The sequence below is a fragment of the Parasteatoda tepidariorum genome, chromosome X1 (genome assembly GCF_043381705.1).
Source record: "Parasteatoda tepidariorum isolate YZ-2023 chromosome X1, CAS_Ptep_4.0, whole genome shotgun sequence".
NCBI lineage: Eukaryota > Metazoa > Arthropoda > Arachnida > Araneae > Theridiidae > Parasteatoda > Parasteatoda tepidariorum.
The window spans coordinates 55,377,572-55,403,047 of NC_092214.1; the positions used below are offsets into that span (position 1 = coordinate 55,377,572).

Sequence of the window (25,476 nt, forward strand, 5' to 3'; positions counted from 1 at the left end):
CCCTTGATAATCATTCGTCAAAATAATTCGTTATTTTGACGAAAAAAAGTTAGCTACTCTCTTATTAATTTGTAGTTTAATAAACTAGTTAAATAATATTATCGTGTAAAATAATTGTTCTTAAATTTGATTTCACTATGGCTCAACTCCGCAGCTTGTTCAACTTGAACTAATGAGCATTTCGATTTAATACCGTATTAAGTTTTCAGCACATTTACACACTTTTCAAAGTACCAATACTATGAATCAAAGTTAACCCAATTTTTCTCAAAATGTATTGGTAAATCACATTTTATTTCCTTAATTTCGATTTTTTTTTAACTTTATTTTTATTATCAAAAATTGATGTTACTCCTTCGGTAAATATTTATATTTCAAGGTATTAAAAATAACTATTTTTAAAAGTATTTGAAGAAATTTAAACTTTAGTTGCATGAAATACTGTAAAAAATTTTTTTGTGTATAGTTGCCACTTTGTTTGGTTGCGAGCTTGATGAGCTAAACTAAAATCTTTCATTGTGTATGTAGACACATTTTTCATTTACTTTTTAACTATTATAGTTTTATTTATTAATTCAATTTTTGTTTGTGTTTTTATTGACAACACACATTTTTATGCGCATTAGAATCGATTTTTATGCAGATCATTGCAAAATCATTTCGCTTAAAAAGCAAGTGCATTTTCTGTAATATAATTACACTAATTATTGTTATTTTGTCAATTTTATCGAAATTTTTGAATTATAGTAGCAGTTCTGTACTTTAAAATGTATTTAGCTAACCTCATCAAAAAAATGGTGGCAACTGTACACCAACATTTTTCACAGTGAAGAAAAACTGCTGGGTAACACTAATTTATCGAATAAAACGTTTTAAAAAAAATTTAGAGTAGATGAATCGTTTTTAGATTAGTAAATTTTGGTAACTTAGTAAAATTAGTTTTATTAGAATCAAATAGGATGTCGTATCTAAATACTATTTTTATTGATTTAACTGTAGTTAAAATAAAAGAAACTGATTACCATAGTGTCCAACAGAATTTTACAACCACTTTTAAAGCGTATCTTTACATTTTAGATCGACCAGTAATAAGCAGAATCACGAAAAAAATTTGAAAGATAATTTTCTTGTTTTCCAACCAAAGGCAGATTAAATGTATTTTTTTTTAAATTGATATTTATTATCATTTTTTTATCATCCTTCCAATGATTACTTTTCATCAGTATCAATTATTTTTCTAAAAGTAACTCAAAAATGAGACACAGTATCTTAATCCGTAAGAGGTCCCTAATAAGGTAATTACAAAAGGTTATTATCTAAAAGTACCTCAAGAATACTGAAAGAAAACAATTTGATTGGTTTATGGAAAGACATTAGAGACACAGTATCCAAATCTGTAAGAGGTCTATAATAAGGTTATTACATCTTTATAAAGATCAAGACAGAAACTGGTAAGAAAATAAATTTCATTCTAGCTTAATTTCTTGAAGAATTTCCACACTATAATATTTAAATATTATGTCACTATATGTTTTTTAAAAATTTAATTAGAGTTATGCATTTTATATCAGGACATTTCTGGTTACAATATTCGTCAAAATTTTTATTTGAGTTATAAATTTTAAACAAAATGCATGGTTTTCAACTCATATAAAATTTTAATATTATGTCTCTTTGCAAGACATTACTAACGCATTAGTCACGTTAATATTATGTAACCCTTAAATTTTATGTGGAACTACTGATATAATGATATATTTTGTAAACATCTTTTACAGGTAATCAGTGGAATATTTTGCTGTCATCTTAATTGAGAAATATTCAAGACGTAAATTTTTGGATGATCGAATTTTTTAATTCTTCATGAAATTGCTCTGGTAACAAGAACCGAAGAATTGCAATTGTTTAAGACTCAACAAAGTAGATCGTCTTTTGAAGAAAAAAGAAAAGAAAAAGTTTTTTTCAATTTTAAACCTGTCAAATAACTTAAAAAATAGATTGTCTTTTGAAATAAAAAATAAAAAAAAGTTTTTTTTTTTTTACTTTATTTTAAACCTGTCAAATAACTCAATAAAATGGATAGTCTTTTGAAGAAGAAAAAAATGTTTTTTTCATTTTAAACCCTTTAAATAACTTAACCAAATAGATAGTCTTTTGAATTAAAAAGGGAAAAAAAGGGGTTCTTTTTTATTTTATCTTAAACCTGTCAAATAACTCAATAAAATGGATAGTCTTTTGAAGAAAAAGTTTTTTTTCCATTTTATTTCAAACCAGTGATGCTTAGAGTGTTTCTCTAAAAAATGTTTATTTTGCGTTTTATACATCAAATTTTAAAAAATTGTTTTGCATTAAATTTAATAAGCGAGATATCTGTGAAGTATCTTATTATCATGAAAACAAAGTTATTTTTAGTCGCAAGTCTCTACGTAAAGTTTCCTTCCTGCTTCTTAAACTTTAGTGGATTTTCTAACTTGTTGAAATTTTAAGGTATGTTCCACTGAAATAAAGCAGCCTTGATTGTGCACAGTAACTGGTCAAATGTATATTTAAAAGGAGTAACTTATTTCCTACCCACCTGTACTAATATATATATATATATATATATATAAAAAATAAAAAAAAATTGCAAAATCTTATTGGCGCCTTGATAATTGTAATTGGCAGCGTAGATCATGATATGGNTAAGATATATATATACACTCCATAATAAAGCCAATGCTGTTAATATATACGTCATATTTATTCATGGGTTAGCAATATATGATATTGAATACCATTTACAGATCACTAGAAGACAATAAGACAACGACAGTAATATAGAGCAGTGATGGCTCAGGGGATAGAGCTATCGCCTTTCAATGAGGTGAACCAGATTCGAATCCCAGCAATAGCTGGTCCATACGAATGCCGCATCCGGCTTGCATCAACCACAGTACTGAAGTAAAAATATCCTCAGTGGTGGACGGATCATGGGTTAGAGTCACCTTGAGGTCAGGCTAATCGTGGAAGGTTTTCATGGTTTTCCACTCCATGTAAGGCAAATGTGGGTCAGTTCCATCGAAAAATTCTGAACGGAGGCAAATTTCTCCCAATACTTGATCCAGGAGTTCCCTCGTGTTCTGTATTGGGTTCAAAATTACGAGGCTACGGAGGTGAACATTAGTAGTCGTAAGCCCAAAAAGAATTTTGTCACCTGTTCAACGACGGTTATAAAATAAAATAAAAAAACTATAAAAATAACAGTAATGTAAGCCTTTGATTCTGGCCCTGACTCAACAAGCCTATCATTGGCTTATACAGTCTTACGGAAGTTACGAACGTTTTCTTAGAAAATGAGATCAGAAAAAAGGCGGGTCATTCCATGACATGCACCATATTATCCTAAAGCCCTTTCCAGTGAGGTATTCGCAAAGTTAATGGGAGCATTATGCTGCTGAAAAATCCAACATGGCCAATCAATTCTCTCTGCGAATGGCAATGAATGGTTTTCTAGTATATTTTTTTAATCGGTAGCTTTCATGCGACATTAGAGTAGCTGTACATTAGTAGTAAAGTAACTGCAAATTAGAACAGATTTTTTATGACATGCCAATAAAGCGCAATGCTGTTTAGCCCATGCAAATGTTTTTCTTTTCAACTCATCTTTGCTTGTTGATAGTTTTCAACATTTAAGTCGCAAGTTGCTTGAACCATCAAATCAATAAAAAAAAGTAGACGATGAAAGAATGAATTTCTCCACTCCTGATGGAGGTTCATTAATTGTGAGAAGGCTTTGTCAATGGTGGTAAACTTAATATGTCTATTTCTCCAGATCACACAAAACCTTCCAATTATACGACGCTCATTTAATGCCATTTGACGAGAGAATTGGTTGCCCAAGTTCGTTTTTTCAAATGGACAACGCTTTTATTCGCATTGCAAAATTTTCAGGCGAGTGAATTTTCGATAAGAGGGTGCATGTCATAGCTTATCTTTTCTCCTTATCTCAATCTCACAGAATACGTGCGAGGCTATCTTTAATAAAACAGTATATTTTACAGCAGGCAGCTTCATCTTTCTTCGATGTTACTGCCCTCCGGGGCTAAATAGCAACACCTTGTTGTACCGATTTTTCTTACATCAAAAAAAAAAAACAAAAAAAATTAGTAGCGATAAGGTAATATTTGTTCATTAGAAAATTGCATTACTCCTCATTTTGATTATTACGTTTTGCATAAAAAAATACAAAGTAAACATTGAGCAAAAGTACAACGTTTTCTAGCACTAATTACAAACATGGGCACAGGCTTTACTTATCATCTCTATCTTTAAAAATTCAAGGTAGTTATATTTCTTTGCAACACTGATGTTTTCAACAGAAGATTAAAATGTTATGCTTCATACTATACCCACATTTTTCCAAATTAGGTTTAATTCAGGTACATTTAAAAAGGATATTACAAAAGTAAAATTAAAAAGATTATTTTTTATAAGAAAAACTTTAAACTACTGATGAAAATCAGATTGCTAGCTAGTAATCAGATCATTAAAAATTAATATTTTCCTCTCTCTATCATTATAAACGCACACTAAACTGATATATGAAGTGTGTATTGGTACAGATTCTGCATTCCAATATAAAGCTTAAATTGTTAGACAAAGTTTGATAAAATAATTTTACTTACTACATTTTAATTTTATCGGCTTACAAATTTAGGAACCAGTCTCAGTTTTGGAATGCAATAAGATGAATCCAAATTCATCTATCAGCAATTTTAAATCCCATTTAAATCAAAAATCAAATTTTAAATTAAAAGTTATTCATCACAATTTGTTTGCAATTTTTTTCAAAAATCGGTTTCATTGGTCAATTAACTTGAATTAAAATTTTAAATTACTCAAAACGAATAATACGGTGCATTTTTAATAAAAATTATTCTACATATAAATTGTGCAGTTAGATGAAACATACAACTATGTGATAAACAAAATTTTTCATTGATTCTTTTAGAGATGATTCCATACACTGTTAGGTACGTTAAAACATTTTCAGCCCAATATGATTAAATGTGTTGCAATCTTGCTATAGTAATAAGTTGAATTATATTACCAAACTTCTTAAATTTGATTAAACGATTTTCTGGTTCAACTTGAATACATGGTTTGCGCTATCAAGTTTGAAGCAAATTTTCACACCATTATAGCTCAAAGTACTAGTTTTAAGGTTCAACGCTGAACCAATTTTTCTAAGAGAGAACAAAAATTAATTTTCCAGATGCAACTTCAAACTCATTTTCTAGCTATGAATTCTACCTTAAAATGGTGCTAAGTTGAACCATATTATCGCTCCTCTTTAATTCGATTAGACAATACTAATGTTCCATTTGAACAAGATATGGTTCATTTTAATGAGCTGAATATTAAATTGGTACGAAATTATGACCTGGATGAAGGCCCCAATTTTATGGCTCAGAGTTGAGCCAATATTTCTGAGAATGCACAAAAATTTATTTTTTGCAGGTGAAACTTCAAACTAACTTTTCAAAGATGAATTCCAGCCACGAAATTAAAACTTATGTTTTTTTTTCAACTAATGTTTTAAATAAAATAGTTAATAAAATGCTTAAAAAAATAAAAAAATAAAATAAAAACTTTAATTGAATATTTTTTAAAAATCAAACTTTTCAGCTAATTTGCACAACAAGAAACTGATTAGCGATGTCCATAATTATAAAGCACTAAAAAATAAAACATTTCAACAGCTACTGTTAACGAAGTATGACCGTCAATGAAATATAAGATAAATAAACAAAAGTGAACAAAAATATTTACTTTATGTATGCCTTTCCAAGCGTATGACATAAAATGTCATCAAGCACTAGTGTTTCAATTGTACATATGCTCATCACTTTTCAAAAGTAACTTCCATGATTTACAAATATGGCGTGTCATTTGATCGTGCAAACTACATTTAAGGTTTTATTTATTTATTTATTTCTCGCTTTCCATTTATATGTAAATGGCATTATATCAATGTAGATATAGATTTCTTTGATCACTTGACAGGTCAAGCATGAGGATATGAGTGTATCAAACGTAAGCAGAAGTTAATTTTCAATGAACAAAGCACTTAATATATTTTGGAAGTTAACAATGAATTCAATAGCACGCCGCTTCTGTAATTATCTGATAATTATTTGAGTTTTTAAAAAAAATATTTTTTTTTTATTTTGCTAATTAATCATGAACAATAAAATATCTGTAAAGATGAATTTATAATGATTTGTAGTGTTTTTAAGTACTTTCATACTGTCATTGTTCATTATGTATTGTTCTTAATTTTACTTTATTTTTCATTTATTTATTTTTGGTAATAAATGTAGCTAGAATAATGATGAACTAAAACTTTCTAAAAATGCCGTTGAAAATAAAAGTTTTAATAAAAATCTTGAAAACCGCTTTCGACGCCATTAGAAGCTTTAAATAAATTATATATAAATTGTAATTTATATTTATAACTTTAATAAAAAACAAAGTGATAATTAGAAAGAAAATGTCCTTTATAAATAAATTAATTTGTAAATAAATGTCTGATAAAAGTAAGTAGAAATTTATTAATTTGTAATTATTATCTACAAGAACATCAGAATTGCATTGTGTTGTCAAAAAATTTTTGTTTTATTGATACCGAAGGAACGCCTATTGTCCAAAAGCAAACTGATATATATTTAAGAAATCCTATCAAAGTCAACACTTGTAATTGGCGCATATTTAATATAAAAAGACTCAATGCAAATTTTACAATAATTTATAAGAAATAAAAAAAAATATTATTTCACAAGCAACATGCTCCTAAAAAGAAAAATATCATTCAAAATTCATAAAAATAACTAAGAAAGAAAAAATATTAATAATGCTTTATAAAAAAAATAGAAAACTAAAAATAAAAAAAATGCATTCAACATCCTAGTTCTGGTAATAAATAACAAAATAATGTGGTGAATGAGAATTTTCTTTCAAGCTTTGACACGTAATTACATATAAAATAAATAAAATAGCTACGTTCTGCTGCTCGTTTTTGTCGTAACAATACATGTAGTTTTTAAGTTTCGCTGCAAAGTATTTCATTCTTTAAGACATCATTCAATAAAAAAGTTTAAAATTTTTGTAAGAAGATCTAAGTGACATAAAATGAAATTTTATGTGCAAATTACACAATTAAAAACATTCAGCGAGGCACGTGAAATATTCAGGTAACCGAAGAAATGTTTGAGGTTTCAACTACGATTTTTGTTATTATTAGACTGTTTTAAAAAAGATCTAAGGTTTTTAACCTGAAATTACGGAAGAGCAGCAATAACAAGCTAATAACGGAGAGGGGGAGTAAAATGTTGAAATATTTTAATCAGCTAACATGAAGTATTTGATGAAACATTCTGAAATTTGTAAATTAGGGAATGTTAGGAATTTTCTAAAAAGTAAAGAAACTAATTCGATGAAGCGCTTTAAAGTTTAAAGTGAATATATAGGCATCACCTCACAAGGTAGAAAACCTAATTTAGTGAAACGTTAAATTTCATACTCTGCAAAAATTGTCTGGAAGAAGAAAAAAAAGAAGAAAAAAAAGGAAAAAAGAGAAAATAAAAAAGGAAAGAAAGAAAAAGAGAAAATAAAAAAGGAAAGAAAGAAAAAGAAAAAAAATGAGAACAAAAAGAAAAAACACACTGTCAAAAAATTTAATTTAGCGACAATTTACGTATAATTTTAAGGACCAAGTCCGCTTTTCTAGCCAAACGATAAATTCCGTAAATACACGTTATTAGTGTATAACTGTAGCATACTAGAGTGTTTTTACGGGCAGAATCCGTTTATACACGCAGGCTGTTCAAATGTACAACAAAACGGTTTTTTTTTTCAGAGTTAAATGCCTTCAAATGAAAGCTTGTCAGTGACGTCATCACAGAAAGCTTTATTTTCTATATTAATACCACAAGTGGGCTCCTTCCTCTGCTTTCGGGGGCTCTCCGACCCCTTAAAGATTGTCATGCGATATTATACTTTGTAAACCAAGCTCACTTGCTCGCTACCAAGATGACCCCATTTGAAAAGTGACTTAATATAGAATCTTATTTAGTCATATCATCTATAAAAATATAAAAGTTTTGTTCTAAGTAAGCTAGCTGTCACCTTGAAGAATACGGGTTCGATACTCAGTGGCGACTTGAAGTCTTCCCAGCGTCCGATAGGTGGCGTGCGCTTAAGGCTGACAGCATTATCGCAATTATGCATTTGGTCTCGAAATTGAGGTGAATTGTTGGTCCCAAATTTAATTTTATTCTAATGTTTTATTATGGACCTTTTGCTCCATCCTTTTACTAGGGTTCTTTTACGTAGCAATTGTTATTTTATTGGTAATACTGCTTATTTTACTGACTGATCCTATATTTTAAAATTTCAATGTAAAATTACAAGTGATTCGTAATTTAAGGTCTAGTTTTTTTTTTTTTTNTTTTTTTTTTTTTTTTTTTTTTTTTTTTTTTTTTTTTTTTTTTTTTTTTTTTTTTTACGGACAATGTATCAAATCTATCGGGGACTATGTCCGTATTTTCATATGGATTTTTTTTTATTGTGTCATTTGATGAAACACTTTGAAGTTAGAAATTTCCTGATAAACAATAGAAATAGTTTAATAATGTGAAAAACCTAATTTGATGAAACTCTTAAAAACTAGTTGCTTCACGAATAAATTGACCATCTGAAAAAAATCTTTACACCTTACTTGACTAAACACTTGAAAACTAATTACCTTATAAAAAGTAGGAAAAAATTTAACTAACTTGATGAAATGCTTTAAAATTAGCTACCTCAGGAATAATAGGAATTGCCTGGGAAAAAATCAATATACCTCATTTGATTAAACATTTCATAATTAATTAATTTAAGAAAGATATAGGTATCGTCAGTTAAATAAACTAATTTAATGAAACGCTTTAAAGTTAAAAACCTAATAAGATGAAAAGCTTTAAAATTAGTTTACCTCAAAAATCATAGAAATTGTCTGAAAAATAAAGAATTTAACTTCGTGAAACGCTTTAAAGTAAAAATTTCGAGTGAATCTGAATGGTCTAAGAAAGTTAAAAAACCTTATTTGATAGAACGTTTAAAACTATTTACTTTACGGATGTATTGTTTATGTCATTAAGGAACCTACTTTGATGAACTACCTTACAGTTAGTTATCTGGTGAATGGAAAGAATCATATGCTGAACTGAAGAACTAATATTGATGAATCACCTAATTATAAAGTCATAAGAAGATCACAAAGTGTCTGATAAATTAGGTAGTACAGTGTTGCATCAGCATAATGAACTTTCATTTAGGCAATTAATGTGTCACTTGGTGGTGTATCAAAAGTTAAAAAAACTTCATACTCGATGAAAACACTCATTCGCTTAAAAATTCTTATTTATCTTACTACTCTCACTTCTTATTAAAAATTCTTATCTTAATAAAAGGGAAATTTTAAAGTTCTGCTCTAAAAATTTTAGCTGAATATATTGATGAATCGCCTAATTATTAAGTCAAAAGAAGTTTCTGAGAAATGAGATAATAGCAAGTCGTATCAGCATAATGACCTATTATTTAGGTAATTAACATGTCACTTAGTGTATCGGAACTGCTCAATTAAAACACTCATTTATTTAAAAGTTCTTATTTAGCTTACTACTATCACTCCTTATTAAAAATTATTATTTTAGTAAAAGCAAAATTTTAAAGTTCTGCTCTAAAACTTTAAGATGAATTTTTTGATGAATCGCCAAATTATTAAGTCATAAGTGTCTGAGAAATTGGTAGTAGCTAATTACATCAGCATAATGAACTGTTATTAAGGCAATTAATGCGTCACTTGGTGTATCGGAAGTTAAAAAAGAAAACTTCATACTCAATGAAAACACTCATTTACTTAAAAATGCTTATTTATCTTATTACTATAATTTCTTATTAAAATTTCTTATTTTAGTAAGAGCAAAAGTTTAATGCCTAGTGATTTAAAGCCAATAAAAATTGATTTAAAAATTTTTAAAGTTGCTCAAAATCAGAATTTGTAAAAACTGGAAAAAAAATTTAATCTGATAAAAATTTATGAAATAAAAAATTTTCAAAAATAAGGAATTCATGATGAATAAAATTGATAACCATATTTCAATGCAATTCCATCGAAGAGAATAAGTATTTTGTACTATCTGCACATTAATATATAAAATTTTTTGAGATACATAAAAAGAAATATTTGTTGGTTTTCAAATCAGTTTTGAGCCACAAATTTATATCTTTCTATTACTGAATTAATGAATCCTTAGATGTCGTATATAAATGTTTATTATACAGTATTATTCATATTTCTTTTGACAACCATAAGCATATTTATTTTCAAATCCACATAAAACGGGGATTGGCTGTTGAAAAGCTCATTCGAAGATTTTAAGTGATTTTAGTATATTTAGTGATGTATATAATTTTAATTTATTAAGTTTGTAAACGAAGTGAATTTCTATTAATTAACATATTTCGATAGATTCTATAGATAAACATATAGTTTCATGATGATTCTATATTTTAAAAATAATTAATTAAAATTAACTCAAAACTTCACTTAACATGCTCATTCATTAAGCTCTTTATTTGAAAAGAATACGGATTTATAAACTTGAAATTACAAAATGCAATTAAACCAAACTTTTCAATAAACATTTGAAAATATTTTTTTAATTAAAATATTTTTTATTAAAGTTTTTTTACTATTTATTTTTATCATTGTCATTATTAATTCCTAAAATCTGTTGCATTTTATAAATCCAAGCCTTTTTTCCATATAGGTTTTAGTGTGCCAGATGGAATAAATAAACAAATAAATAAAAATAATACGGAATAGTTGTCGATTTATGTTAGGACTCTATAAAAATTAAAATCACCTAAATGCTTTTCAGTAATTTTATCAGTTAAAAACATGTTGCTTAAAAAATAACTCTTCAGACTACAAAATTGGATTTTAAAAAAACTCATTTAAAAAAAAAATATTAAAAATTATTTCTAATTATTTTAATTAAGTACCGATTAATTCTAAAACAACTTCAGAAGATACGTTTCGATATTAGATTACTTGTTATGACTAATCAAGCATGTTAACGGCAATAGAGCTTGAGAAAAACAAAATAAAAGATCGGAAATAACTATTGTTTAGAATAATAGGAACTCTTTATAAAAAAATATTCCCTACCGCTAGATGGCAGCAAAAGACAGTGCACATCTGCCCAATTCCACCAATCCCAATCTCTACACCTGAGTTACAAGGTAAGCTCGAATTCGCGAGTCGAGTCGTAGAAAGGAGGCCGAACCCGAGACCTTGCAGGGCTAACGCCCTTTCTGTACAGGGCTTTTACACGGGACAAACTAATGAGCGTGTATTTTTTGCACCTTAATTGGGCGGGGCGTCCGTTCGGGTTGGCTAGAGAGCAGGAGGGTGGGCGGAGCACTAACTTGACCTTTGACTGTATGCGGAGAGAATTCGGGAAGTGTAGACCCGCTGGCGGCACTGTAGGCAAAGATGGATGGATCTTTGTTTCTTATGGCAGCTATTTTGACAGAAATTGATGGCTGATGGGATTGATGTGAAACAAGAATTTTTCTTGCTATCAAAAATTAGGCGTCTCAAAACTGCACTTTTTCTTTAAAACAATTCCTTCTGAAAAGAAAAGACGAGAAAAAATATATGCTTTTATCTAGATCATCTTTTTAGCAGAGGCAGACAAAACTGGATTTTTCTGAGTGATTCCTTTCAACATTGCGGCAACTTTTAATCTTCTTTTGCGTTTTATTTATTTTTCAGTTTATTTTCATTTTACTTGAAAATCCCATGAAAACGTGCGTGCGTAAGACAAATTATCTCGAAATCATTTTTTCTCGTGCTACGAATAGCCCATAGATTGTCTTAAACTTTGCATAGTTTATTCTTCTTTTTTGTGTGGGTTTTTTTCTCTTCAATTCTTTATGAGATCAAACTTTTGAGCCAAGTTCATAAAACATAACAAAAAAATTGATAATTAATTTCTTTTATCCTTTTCTTAGAATTTTATTTGTATTTATGCCATGATAATTTGATCAGTTTTATCGGTTTAAATTTGCTTGTTACGACATTCATTAAGTATTTATTCCATTTAATAGTCAAATAAAATTACTACTGAGAATATTTTAGTCACTCATGAATAAATATCTTCCAAAAAAATTTCAAAAATAAAAAAACATGCACTTTGCAAAAATAAAAGCATTTTAATCCACTTTTACCCCTCTCGGGAAAACACTTATAATTTAACTGAATTTGTTTGAGTCATTAAGCATTGAGACTTGAGATTTTATTCTATTTATCTTTTATATTTCTAAGGCTATGTCGATTATTTCGTGTCGTATTTTATTATTTTATTGAATAGTTACATACTCGTTTTTTAATATTTATCTTTTCACCGAACTCATACATCCCATACACATTTCTGAGGAATCTGATGATATACTCACACTTTCTTTTAAATTATTATTTTAAAAAAATAATAGATAATTTTTTTTTTTTTTTTTTTTTTTGTTTTTNTTTTTTTTTTTAGCGAAGAGAATTGATCTGTTTGCTATAAGATTTTCATTTTTACTAGAAAAAGGGAGGGAAGATGTTAATTATTTTTTTTTCATCTAAAATGCTTATACATTTGCTTTGAGAATTCATATTCAATTTAAATAAAATTAAAAATAGGTTTATAGCCAAAAGGTGGAAATTATTAGAAATTTTAAAATAACGTAATATATTGTTTTATTCAGATTTTACTTTTCTTCGATTTACAAATTCAAACTCACTTAATCACATCATTAATCTAACTTAGTGAAACTTCTTAAAAAATAAAATTTCAAAACCTGAATATTCATTTTCATACTGTTTTACAACCGTTTAAATATTTATAACTAATCGGCCACTAATAACGAAATAGTAACTCATAGATAATTTACATAAGCTGACTATATCCAAATCTAAAATTCTTATAACTAATGCGATTTGCTCTAGTTATGAAATCATTAGTTTTTAAATTATAATAAAATTAACTTAAAAGCAAATAAGAGAATCAATTTCTAACATTTAAATGAAGTTTTTAAATTATATTTTTCTAGAATGTTAGACATGTTTAAGAAAATTAAATGCGCTAAGATAGTCTAATTCTATGGGCTATCGAGATATCTTCAAGTTTCTGCAAGATTTCTTACCTTAATATATTCCTGCATGACATAAACAGTTAAATGCAAGCAATAATTGATCCATTTACATTTCAAAATTATCTTTGATAACTTTACCTAAATATAAAAGGTAGTCGAAACACCCACGCCGAAAAAACAACTGGCCCAACGTTGAACCATAACATCGCTACCTTTAACCATAATATGGTACTAATTTGGAGTAACCTTAATATTGTGTTAAATTCCATTTAAAATTTTCCCTTCCGTTCCAAGTCCTATATTTCCGTTCCAAGTTGAACTATAGTACCATCTAATCATGTTTAAAAAGCACTATTACGTTCAACGTATTACGGTTGCCACTAATTTAAGCGATTTTATGGTTCAATATGCACCTTACATTCTAATAATGGCAAAACATTTTTATAGTTAATCAAGATTTTATCTTGATTGTACACTGTAAAAAATATTGCAATATGTTGAACTAATTATAGCACAAATTTTGCAGCTATTATACGCCAAGAAAAAAATCGGTCAAAATTTCCAGAATATGGTAAAATTTATCGTGTTTTTGAATCTATAAGAACACCAAAAAGCTTGGTAATTTTTACCGAAACACTTTATTAATGATTTTGGTAAAATTAACAATAAAATATGTTTTTGTAATGTGTAATAAAATTCGGTAATTTTACCTAATACCTTAGAGCATGGCATAAAAATCATTTATTCGGTTAAATTTACCTATCAGTTTTGTATTTTTTACTAAATTTGTGGTAATAAGGACTATAATAAATATCGTATATTTCGGCTTTTATTATCAAAATTATGTTTTTTTCTTTTTTTACCAGAAATATTATTATTATGCAGTACGGTAATCTTACGAGAATATTTTACACAATGAATTAAGTTGACAAATAAAAGCATATTGTAATTGGCAGAGTAAAATCAATCCTTCGTAAAGTTGATTGCATGGCAGAACTGGTTGAACTTTATAGGAAACATGTTTCAATTCAGCACCTTATTATGATTGCAACAAATTGCTCGATATTATGGTTCAATTAACGAATTTTTTTGACCTTGTGCAATTGCTAGCAATTTAATAAACTATTAGAAAATTTGGATCTTATTGAATTCTAATATCATTACAATTCACTAGAAATCTTAATACTATGTCAAATTGAAACATATAATCCTGCAATTTAATGCCTCTTAAATTTAATTACACGATAATGTGATTCAACTTGAACAGAAACACTGTTCTGTATATAAAATTGCAGCAATTGCATTTCAAATTATTTTGATCCAAGGTGCCCTTATTTTGGTTCAACAGAAGGAGTGAAAAAGATATGTATACAAAAAAAAAAGTCTCTTATAATTAAAGTAGTAACAAAAATAATATCAAATATGCAACAATACAATGTAAAATAATTTTGGATAACAATTCAAATTAAATTTTTAAACAAATTAAAAACAATAGGAGCCTCTTTACTAATTATCTAATTTAATANCTCTTATAATTAAAGTAGTAACAAAAATAATATCAAATATGCAACAATACATTGTAAAATAATTTTAGATAACAATTCAAATTAAATTTTTAAACAAATTAAAAACAATAGGAGCCTCTTTACTAATTATCTAATTTAATAACGATATCTGAATTGAAACTGACTTAAAATAAAAATTTATGCTTAGCATTTTTTTCGTTTTTAGTAAAATAACTTTTTGTAAAAAAAGTATATCAGCAAATTATTTTTTGCTTTTTTAATATTTTTAAATAAAATACGAAATTATCTATTATGTTACGTATTAAAATTATTTAATAAACAGGTTAATTTTTCAAACATGATTCTTCTAAAAAATTGATAAAAACAATATAAATTAAAAAAAGAAAACCATTTTGAAAAAATTTAACTTTTTAAGCCCTTAAGTGTGAAACATAATCAAGAAATATTTTCTTTAATTCCTGGAAATATTTCACTGTTTTCAGATGAAGGAGAAAATATTTAGAAATAGTTAATATATTTTTATACACAGTATATTTTATTTTTATACAAAAAGGAGAAAAAAAACATGTTTTTATTTAGCATTGCTGAGACTGAAAGGTACAGGTTAACTAAATAATGAATTTAATAGTAGTTAGAGTAAAAACTTCCCCAATTTCTTAAGAATATTATACTTTTCTGTAATTTTCAATGATGTTATGAAATGAATTGGTCTGCAACCAAGAAAAGGGAAAACAATTCTAATTTTGAAAAAGTTAATAAAATTATATTTTTATGAGTTCATAAAATAAAACTTTTTATGATATGTTAAAGATTGATGTTTACTTCATTGAAAAAAACTGAAATAAATTTGAATTTAACTTTAAAAATGGAGAAAAGTTCTTACGCCATTTAATAGATTTCTTTTAAAAGAGTAATATAAATTGGTGTAGAATAGTATTGGTGGGAAAGGCATATTGTTATGGGGGGGGCGAAGAAAACCAATTGCGTCATAATTTTCCAAAAGAGTATTTTGTTAGATATTTTTATCATGTTATTAATATCAATTATTGGCCAATTTTCAAATCACGAAGAAATGTTGATTTTTTTTTAGAGATTCTGCTATTTGCCTAGAATTCTACGGCAAATATTGTGCTTTTGAATTACATTTTCTCAACTAAAAGAGATGTTATTGTATCAATTACTTTTGATTACGTTTCAATTTCATTTCGAAACTATACACAAGGAAAAAAAAATCTGGTAAAATTGCCATATTGTTGGGTGAAAAAAAAAGCACAATTCTGGTTAATAAAATCAAGATATAAACCATAATAAAATCAATCATATATACCATTTATTTAGTAGCTATTCCGTTCATATGATAACGGTTTACAGAAATTTTGGTTTTAAAAACTATTGTTCTTACTTCCACATATTTAGTAAAAATCACAGAACTGAGAAGCATAAATTTCACCAAATAAATTGTTTTTATGTCGCGCTCTAAGGTATCATTATAAAATTAAAAAATTTTACAACATTTATTAAATTTCATCAGATGCTATAAAACCATATTTGATTCTTAATTTTACCAAATTCATTACCAAAGCTCTCCGGTAAAAATTACGGAGCTTTTAGGTGTTCTCATAGAACCAGAAGCACCTCAAATTTACAATTTTCTGATAGTTTTTACTATACTTTTTTTCTTTATTACAAACAAAGTAAGCTCAATTAAGTAAACTCAATTTCAAAATTCAACATTTTGATTGCTTTTTATTAATTTCCTACGAATTCAAGTTAACTATTATTTATTATTGCTTTTAAAACTTTTATTTATTTATTGTTTTTAAATTTTGGATTAAAATTTTTTCATTTGCTCCAAAATTGCAATTTAGTCGGTTTAATTTATGCTTATCTTATAATGTTTTCAAAAAATATCGTCTTTATAATAATGACATAAAATCGTTATAGAATAAAATCGTCATGAAATAATGACGAATTCGGAATCCTCATCGAAATTATTGTTTAAAAATAAAGTAATAAGCGCAAGAAAATAATAAATTAATTAATTGAACGTATAATGAAGAAATTATTCGCAGAAATTATTATTATTAAAATTCTTTTAAACTACACAAACAAATTAAATAAATATTTACCGACAAGATAGCAAATGAAGTGAATCTTTTTAAACATTGGCTTTAATCCTTTACACCATAAAATTTAGTACCCAATAAATCTTAAAAATTAAGTAGAGAGGTATCGAAAAGCATTTCACAATCATAAAAAAAAATTAAAGTGTATAGCAGTTAATTTATTTTTCGACAATGACTCATTTGTTAGATTTATATTCCTCTTTTTTATGCTATCATTACGAGTGAACATTTATCTTTTTTTTTTCTTTTCAGAATTGGAAGTCATTCAAACAGACGCATATGAATCTCGCGAGCCAGGAATATTCACCACTAATGTACGCCCCGTGCATGTTAAAAATCCATGTTAATCACCATTCGCTTTATTAATAACACAAGCAAACGCGGTAGCGAGTGGGTGAAATGGAATAAAGAACACCTAACAGTCATCGTATAAGAAATGGTCTCTAGTTTCGGAACGCGGCCTCGCTAAAGCAAGGCCTATTTAATGAAACTAATTAATCTCTGCCGCTAAATGCCCCACCTCCCCCATAGAAAAGATGCATGATGGCTAAGAATTTATCGATTTGGGTATGGTATAAAAGGGTCTACCACCATCTATTTATTCATCCACACATCCATACTAACAAATGTGTACGCGACGACTGATGTCGGTTTTGTGCACGCTTCGTGAAACACATGTAGACACCCGGGAAAAAGTAGACTTCAGAGGGTTTTGTGGTGCTAAATATTCCACTGGCATTAAAACCTTAATGCGCCTTTATACACGCCCTTGCTTTGTTACCATAGTGATTTTCTCGAAACTGCGTAAATGATGCAGACATTGTTTCATGTGCAAATATCTGATACCAATAGCATAATTTAGTCCCTTTTTTTTCTCTTTTAGTTACTCCTTCATGTCCCAGAAACAGGAAATTAAATTAGGGTGATGTTTCTGTTATTCCGAAGAAGCATAGAGTGTGTGTTTATGGTGTTGTTTATTAATTACTTTTGTGTATTTTTGACCTAAATAAAATAAAGGAGTTTCCCTTTTTCCCGTTTTCTTTTCGGTCTATTTTTTTTAAAATTTTTCTTAAAATTAAAAAAAAATTATTAATATGANGAATTTAATTGAAGTAATCTGTAGTACACTGAGGGAAAAGTATGGTCAAAACTACCAGAATGTGGTAAAATTAGCAGTGTATCTGTCTATATGGGAATATCAAAAAGCTCGCTAATTTTCACCGAAGCGATTTGGTAATGGTTTGGGTATAATGAACAATAAAATATAATCTGGAATAAATTTTGATAAATGGGGTAAAATTGGTTATTTTATAATGATTCCTCAGAGCCTGGCATAAAAATCATTTATTTGGTAAAATTTATTTTTTCAATTTTGGATTTTTTGCTAAACATCGGTAATGAGAACAATAATTTTGAAAGCTAGAATTGCCTTTAAACCATTACTATTTGAAATGGAAAATTACGGCATTAATGGTTTGAATACAGTATATTTTAATTTTTTTATTTTATTAACCAGAATTAATTAATTTTTTTTTTTGCACCAGGAATGTTATCCCTATACAGTAATGTAATTATTTGTACATTTAGAGCATTTTAAAATTAAATGTAATAAAACAATAAATAATTACAAGTTATCCAATGACAACCGGCGTCATCTTCATTATAATAAGGCGACCCTTATTTGAGATACTATAAATAAGGTAATAAAAGAATTTCTTGATATGATGAAATACCATTATACTTTTATTTAGAACTAAAAACTTTTCTTTTTATTAATTTCAACTGCTCATTTTTACGCAATCAAGTCTGAAAAACAATTCATCATCAAGCATCATAATTAATAATTTATGTATACATCAATTTTAAACAAATAGAAATTCTTTATTTTACACCATTACATCTGTTATATCAATATATTGTTACCTACAAATATCAAAAAATTAAACAAATAACATTAATTAAACAATATTTAAATTTATACAAAATGAATGCTTATTTGTGTTATCCTAAATTATATAGGGCCTTAGGATTTAGCTTTGTATGGCTGGTCCTGTCTGTAGTCGATTTTAAGCATTTCCATCTTCTAATGTAACCATAAGAAAGAAATTAAATTATTCTCATTGTTTCTAGCTTCAACTATATGATAGAAAGATACATTTAAAGCTTTGCAAAGTGATATTATAGCTTCGTGCAAAACATGCATAACTTGAATAATTGGAAATATCTACCCTGGATACCCTTCTTTTAGATTATTTAATGAAAAAAGAATGGATTCGACTCAGAAGAAGAAAAAAAATCTTCGAATATCTAACTATTTTATGCACTGCTGTGTCATTACAGCAATGTCCATCTATATTAAGCACTGAAGGGAAAAAATATTGATGCGATTTTAAAGCAGTTGTAGTTTTATTTTATTTTATAACCGGTGTTAAGCAGCTGATCTGATTCTGAGTTTACGACTACCAAATTCAACTCCGTAGCCTTATAATTTACAAACCAACACAAAAAATAAGGTAACTCCAGGATCAAGCAATGGGACAAACTAGTCTCCGCGGAGGACTTTTTGGTGGAACTAGCCCGTATATGCGTTGCATGGAAAGGAAAACCACGAAAAGCACCCACGGTTAGCCAAACGACAAGTTAATTCTAACACATGATCTGTCTGTCTACCACGGAGGATATTTTATTTCAGTCATTGTAGTTAAATGATTATGTGCCGTGTCGTCGTACAATATCATCAAACTCTACTTTCAAAAGTACTGAAAAGGTATTCTCAGATTCCTAATTAGCTCTGTTGTTGCTTCCTGTCAAATGCATCTTGACAGCTATATCCATTGACCAATGCTCCAAGCAATCATTTCCCAAAATTAATTTATTGCTCTATCTTTAACAGACGTTCTCAGTCCTTCATTTAAATTATGAGCAAGAAATTCATAGTCAATAAACAGTCCTCAGCAGTATTGTTAGTTTGATATTCACATAAAAAATAAATGTAAGACTTTTTTCATTAGCAAAGTAACGATTAACGAATAATGTGTTGGGTCTTCGTTCAATATAATCAAACGCTGACTGCAATAATATTGAAAAGGTATTTTAAGATTCCGAAGTATAACTCTGTTGTTGCCTCCTATCTACTGCATCTTGACAGGTATCAATTGACAAATAGTCCAAGCAAGAGTTTTGCAAAATTAATTTATTGCTCCATGTTTAACAGACGTTTACAGTCATCCTTAATTGTACTCCTTAAAAATATTTTTACTGACAAAGTAACGAATAATAGAAACATAATTACGTTTTCAAAAGTCCACAATATCGATATGGTAAAGCATACTCTCAAAAAGCAGGGTTTTCAATAATATGTAAACTCCTTAAAGAAATATGTTACACCAATTTTTAATTCTTCAGCAATGATATAAGGTATCATAATTGAGTTGCATTTTACTCGGCGAGAACTCATTTTTCTCACGAAACAGCTACAACAATTACTTTTTGAAGAAAACCACACCAAATGAAATTCTTTTCGCAGTTAATAAAAATATTTTTATGTTTGTAGAATCTTCATTCAATAATCCTCGAGTGTGCCCTATATAATTAGAGTAACAGTGTTGCGCTACGAGATCCATATAATTACGCAAACTATATTGTAGGCAGTGTTTGATTTCCATAAAAGCAATTAACTCTACTCTTGATATCTCTGCACCATCAAAATGATTTCATACACCAATAAAGCCGGTTTCTCAAGCTAATAAAGGAGGCGGTTAGGATCTTATCGCTGCCCTTTTTCTCTTTTATAGTAAACTCCCCCTTCTTGAATGTCTTACACCAGCTAGACCGCACACTCCCTATTTTTTCCGCGCGTTATAATTGCTCTAAAAGGACTAAAGAAGCTTCAGTTTTAAGGCCGAGCCCAATAGGCATTGGCCCCACAGAGTGGACATACCTCCAACCTCCTTCTCCCCCGCTTCCCTTCGAAACCCAGGGAATGGTCATTAGGGTTCGGTCCCCTTTTTATTGAAATATTCCCCCAATTTCAGATTCGACAGAAACGGTTTTTCGCTCTCATATCCCCAGGCTTTTAAGGTTGGGAAAAATTTGTTCTTAGAGAAAGAGAAAGAATCTAGAAAGGAGGAGATCTTTAATGATAGACAAAGAAGTTCTAAGCCCCCCTTCCCCATAAATGTTTCTTTTTTCTTTATCTTGTTTCATTTTTGTTTCTTTCGTTTGCGCCCCCCCTTTACATGCTGCTACTCTCTAACATATTTCTCGAGCTGCAGTGTGACGATTATGATGAGCTTCGTTTGGGGGTGGGGGAGAAGGAGATGGTAAGAAAGTTTTGTAGAAGGGGAAGAATGTGCTGGGAGGGAGAAGAAAAAGTGCTTAATTCGAAGAGCAAGTGTTTCTCTAAAGTAGAATAAAAATAATAACAATAATAATAAAATAAAATGGGAGCGGTTGATGAATGGATTGCTTAGATAGAATTTCCCGCAATTATGGGTCATATTTTACTGCAGATGTTTAGAAAATGTACGTGACAGAACCTCGAAATCGAGAATCCTTGTTTCCGAGAGCGGAATTGCTCACATGCAACCACATATTCACGATTCCAAATGAGTTTTGCAACAAGTCTCCATCTGACTATGACGTCGAGAAATATTTTTGTATTTCAACGATAAGTATGTAGACAACTTAGTTAGAAATCAATTCACATCTCTATCTGTTATTTATGTTTTGGAGGGACTTAATACAAAATCCAAAACTTCAAAATAAACTAGCATTGTTTTCTATTTTTTCCAAAATCGGTTAAAAAAATTAAAATTCTTATGGAAAAAAAATTACTTACTATTGTTTAATTCCTTGGTTGAAGCGTGTTTGCTATAATGCCTGAATTAAAGATGTTTGCTAATGCCGGAATAAGAGATGCTGACTGCTTTTTTAAATGATTGAGTGAAGAGTGTTTGCTAATGAACGAAAGAGAGACATTTCGTTAGTGCCTGAATGAGAGACGTTTGCTAAATGCCTCAATTAAAGATGTTTGCTTATGTCTGAATGGGAGATCTTTCCTGAAGCTTGAATGAGAGTTGTTTACTTTGTTTGCTAAAGCCTGAATGAGAGACATTTGCTATAGACTGAATGAGAGATACTTGCTAAAGCCTGAATAAAAGATGTTTGCTAATGCCTGAATGAGAGATATTTGCTTATATCTGAATGAAATATTTTGTTGTTTCCCAGATGGCAGACATTTTATATCTGAAAAATATTCAAACTGGTCCAAATACCTACACTTATCACACAAGAAATTAAAAGGAAAAAATTAGAAAACACTATTCGAAAAATAAGATGATCTGTACTTCTTATTAATGACTTTGCTAATATATTTTAACCAACTAACTTTAAAACCAACAACTAAATACTCTTACATTCCCATGATAATTTTAAGATGCTTTTATGCTTATGGAAAATAAATTGGAAAAAAATTTCTTGCTAAGCTTTATTAAAATAAATTGGATTTATTAGATCATTAAAGATTTATAGGTAACAATTTCTTCAGAAATAAGTCACTCATAACGGTTTGAAAGTCAATAAAAGATAACCTGGAATAATTTATTAAAAATATAATAATCTTATTTTTTGCTGAGTTTATTTTAAAATTTAAAATCAATTATAAATAAAAGATTTTTGGTAACAATTTCTATAGAAAAAGTAGCTGCTATGATCTGAATTATATAAAGGTTAATTTTGAGTAACATTTTTGTAACAGTGAAACAGTCTAATTTTGGTAACAGTAGAACAGTCTCATTATTTTTCCCTAATTTTGCTTCTAAGTTCAAAATCGATTATAAAAGAAAAATTTATTAGTAACGATTTTTTCATAAAAAAAGTCTATGGCAATGGCTCCCTTGAAGTACATAAAGAATAACCACGAGTGTATATGACAATAGCACGTTCTCATATTTTTATTCCCTACTTTAATTTTTAAGTTCAAGATGGATTTTTGATTAAGGATTTAAAATTTCTCCTTAAAGAAATCAATACAATAGTTGAAGGATTATAAAGAATAACCTGGAGTATATTTATCAATGGAATGCTTGCATTATTTTCCATATAATACATTTTTATATTTAAAATCTATTTTAATTGAAGAATTTATAAATTAAGATTTCGTCACAAATAAGCCATGACAATTGTTTCAGTTATAATAAACGTCCTTCTTCTCTCATGAAATAATTCAATGTTCAAATTCCATTCTTAAATAAAGAATTCATAAGTTCACGGAGAAAAAAATTCTGATAAAATTACCGTACTGTATGGTAATGACATTTCTAGCGAAAAAACAATTCTGGTTAATAAAATTAAAATATATTTCTTTAAATCACTCATTTTGTAACTCTACAGTTCATATAGTAACGGTTTACCAGAAATTCTCATTTTTAAAATTATAGTTCTTATTACCACACATTTAGTTAAAACTGAAAAATGAATTTTACCAAATAGAAGGTATTTATGAAATTCTCGAATGCATCATAATAAAATTAAAAGATTTTACCACATTTTCCAAATTTTATCACGAATAAAACCGTATTTTATACCTAATTTTACCAAAATCATTGCAAAAGTGTTTCAGTTAAAATTACCGAACTTTTTGGTGTTCCCATAGAATCAGAAACACTGTAAATTTTACCATATCCTGGTAATTTTGACCACATTTTCTTATTCGTCGTTAAATATTCATTATAATTATGTCCCTATTAAGAATTTGGTGCATAACCGACAGTTTTTTATGTAAACCACTTAATCTCGGCTTTTAAAAATCCTAAAAACCATTGATTGAATCGTAAGTAAGCGTTCTATTACCTTCACACTAAAATTAGAAAATTGCTGTAAGTAATAAATCGTGAAATTAATAATGTTTGCAAAACTCTATTACTACTTTAGCTGTTTCATTTTTTCCACACCTGCAATTATGGTAGTTATTATTTGCACATAATAACTGTGGCTAAGAAAATACGACAACTGTCGAATTATTAGGCCTGCTGTGCACGGAAGTTTGCCAACTATGCTTGCGTGATAAGATTACACGCAAAACTATTTTAGAAACAATTTCTCTGATTTGCTGAATTCTAATTTAGAGTAAAAGAATTCAGAAGCTTTTTCATTAATTTAATTATGAAACATCATTTAAATGCTTAATTAGTTTTCATGAAGAAAATTTTATATTACAGTTTCAGAAAACCATAATTTATTTATGAATATCTTAAAGATTATCTGATTATTTTCATCATCAGCTACTAATAATCTGCTATTGTTACATTCATGATTTTCATAAGAAATTTTTTAAGACAAACATTGAAATTTTGAAAATCACTAAAAACTGTAAATCATTTTGTAAAAAGATGCCAAAAACTTCTTCTCATTACTTTTAAATCTAGGCATTAAAAATTATCAAATATTTTTTAAAAAATGGCAAAACTTGTCTGTGACTGTTCTCAAACGCCTTTTTCTCATATGAAACAATGTTTCTTAGTGAATAATAAATAATAAACTATTTTTTTTATAACTGTAATGCGCTTGCAACATTTATCAATGAACTAAATTTTGCCCATCTTTAACCATTGCTTTCGATGCTAACTATAAAAATGTCACAAAATATCAATGTATATCAACAATCAATTATATGAAAACAAAAAGCATTTCTGAAAAATAACTACATCCGCTTCATTGAATGAAACAGAGCTTAAGCTCATGAAAATATTCAAAAATTGAGTATTACTCATAGTTTTTAAAAAACTTCCAGGTGAAAAAATCTGTCTAAATTCGCAATTCTTTCAAAAATTAACTTACACTTTATAGACATAAGCAATTAGAGAGTTTTGATAATTATTAAGTAATTTGCGAGTTAATTCTATACAACGATTCAGTAAATATAGCTTAGAATTAAAGCTTTGCTTCGAGTTTAAGGAATTCAAATAGTGGCTTTGTTATTATTATTATTAATATTAATATTACTTAAGGAAATTGTGAATGAGTCTTGCGGCCTAGGTCACGTACACTGTAAAAAATTGCGGATCAAATTACGGTCAAAAATACCCGCACTTAGGGTGCCAGTACTTTTACCGAAAAATCGATTTTTACAGTAAAATTTTACGGAACAAAAAATATCTAATGTACCGTAACTTCTGCAGTAATTTTTACTCTAAAATCACTAAATCACTGTTAAATAAATATCACTGTAAAAATCACGGAATAAAATTTATGGCAGAAATAAATTTTACGATAAAGTGGATTTTGCGGATGCTGCATCCATAGTGACAGTATTTTTTTTTTTACCGGAATTTGGTCCGGAATTTTTTTTTTTTTTTTTTTTTGAAAAAAGTAATGAAATTATTATTATCATTATCTTTAGTGAGAGAATTTCGCTGATCCTTCTTAGGCAAGATTTCAAATTTTGCAAAACTTCTACAAATCAAAAGCCATTTTGAAAACAATTAACTAAAAATTTCGATTCTTTATTTTTTATCTATGCATTAGAAACTATCAAATATTAAAAATAAAATAAAATAAAATAAACGGTGAAGTTTCGTTTTAACAAAACTTGTTTA

At 28.1% G+C, this 25,476-nt stretch overlaps 2 long non-coding RNA genes across 2 annotated transcripts in view; one reads left to right on the top strand and one right to left on the bottom strand.

The window, feature by feature from the left end:
* The window catches only part of LOC122269372 (uncharacterized), a 65,278-nt gene extending 63,323 nt beyond the window's left edge, over positions 1-1,955 (top strand). The window contains exon 3 of the long non-coding RNA XR_006225150.2: positions 1,779-1,955. This is a non-coding gene — a long non-coding RNA (uncharacterized lncRNA). The remainder of the gene's footprint in view (positions 1-1,778) is intronic.
* LOC122269371 (uncharacterized) overlaps positions 1-25,476 on the bottom strand; it is a 38,640-nt gene that overhangs the window by 562 nt on the left and 12,602 nt on the right. The gene's annotated exons all lie outside the window — the stretch shown is intronic.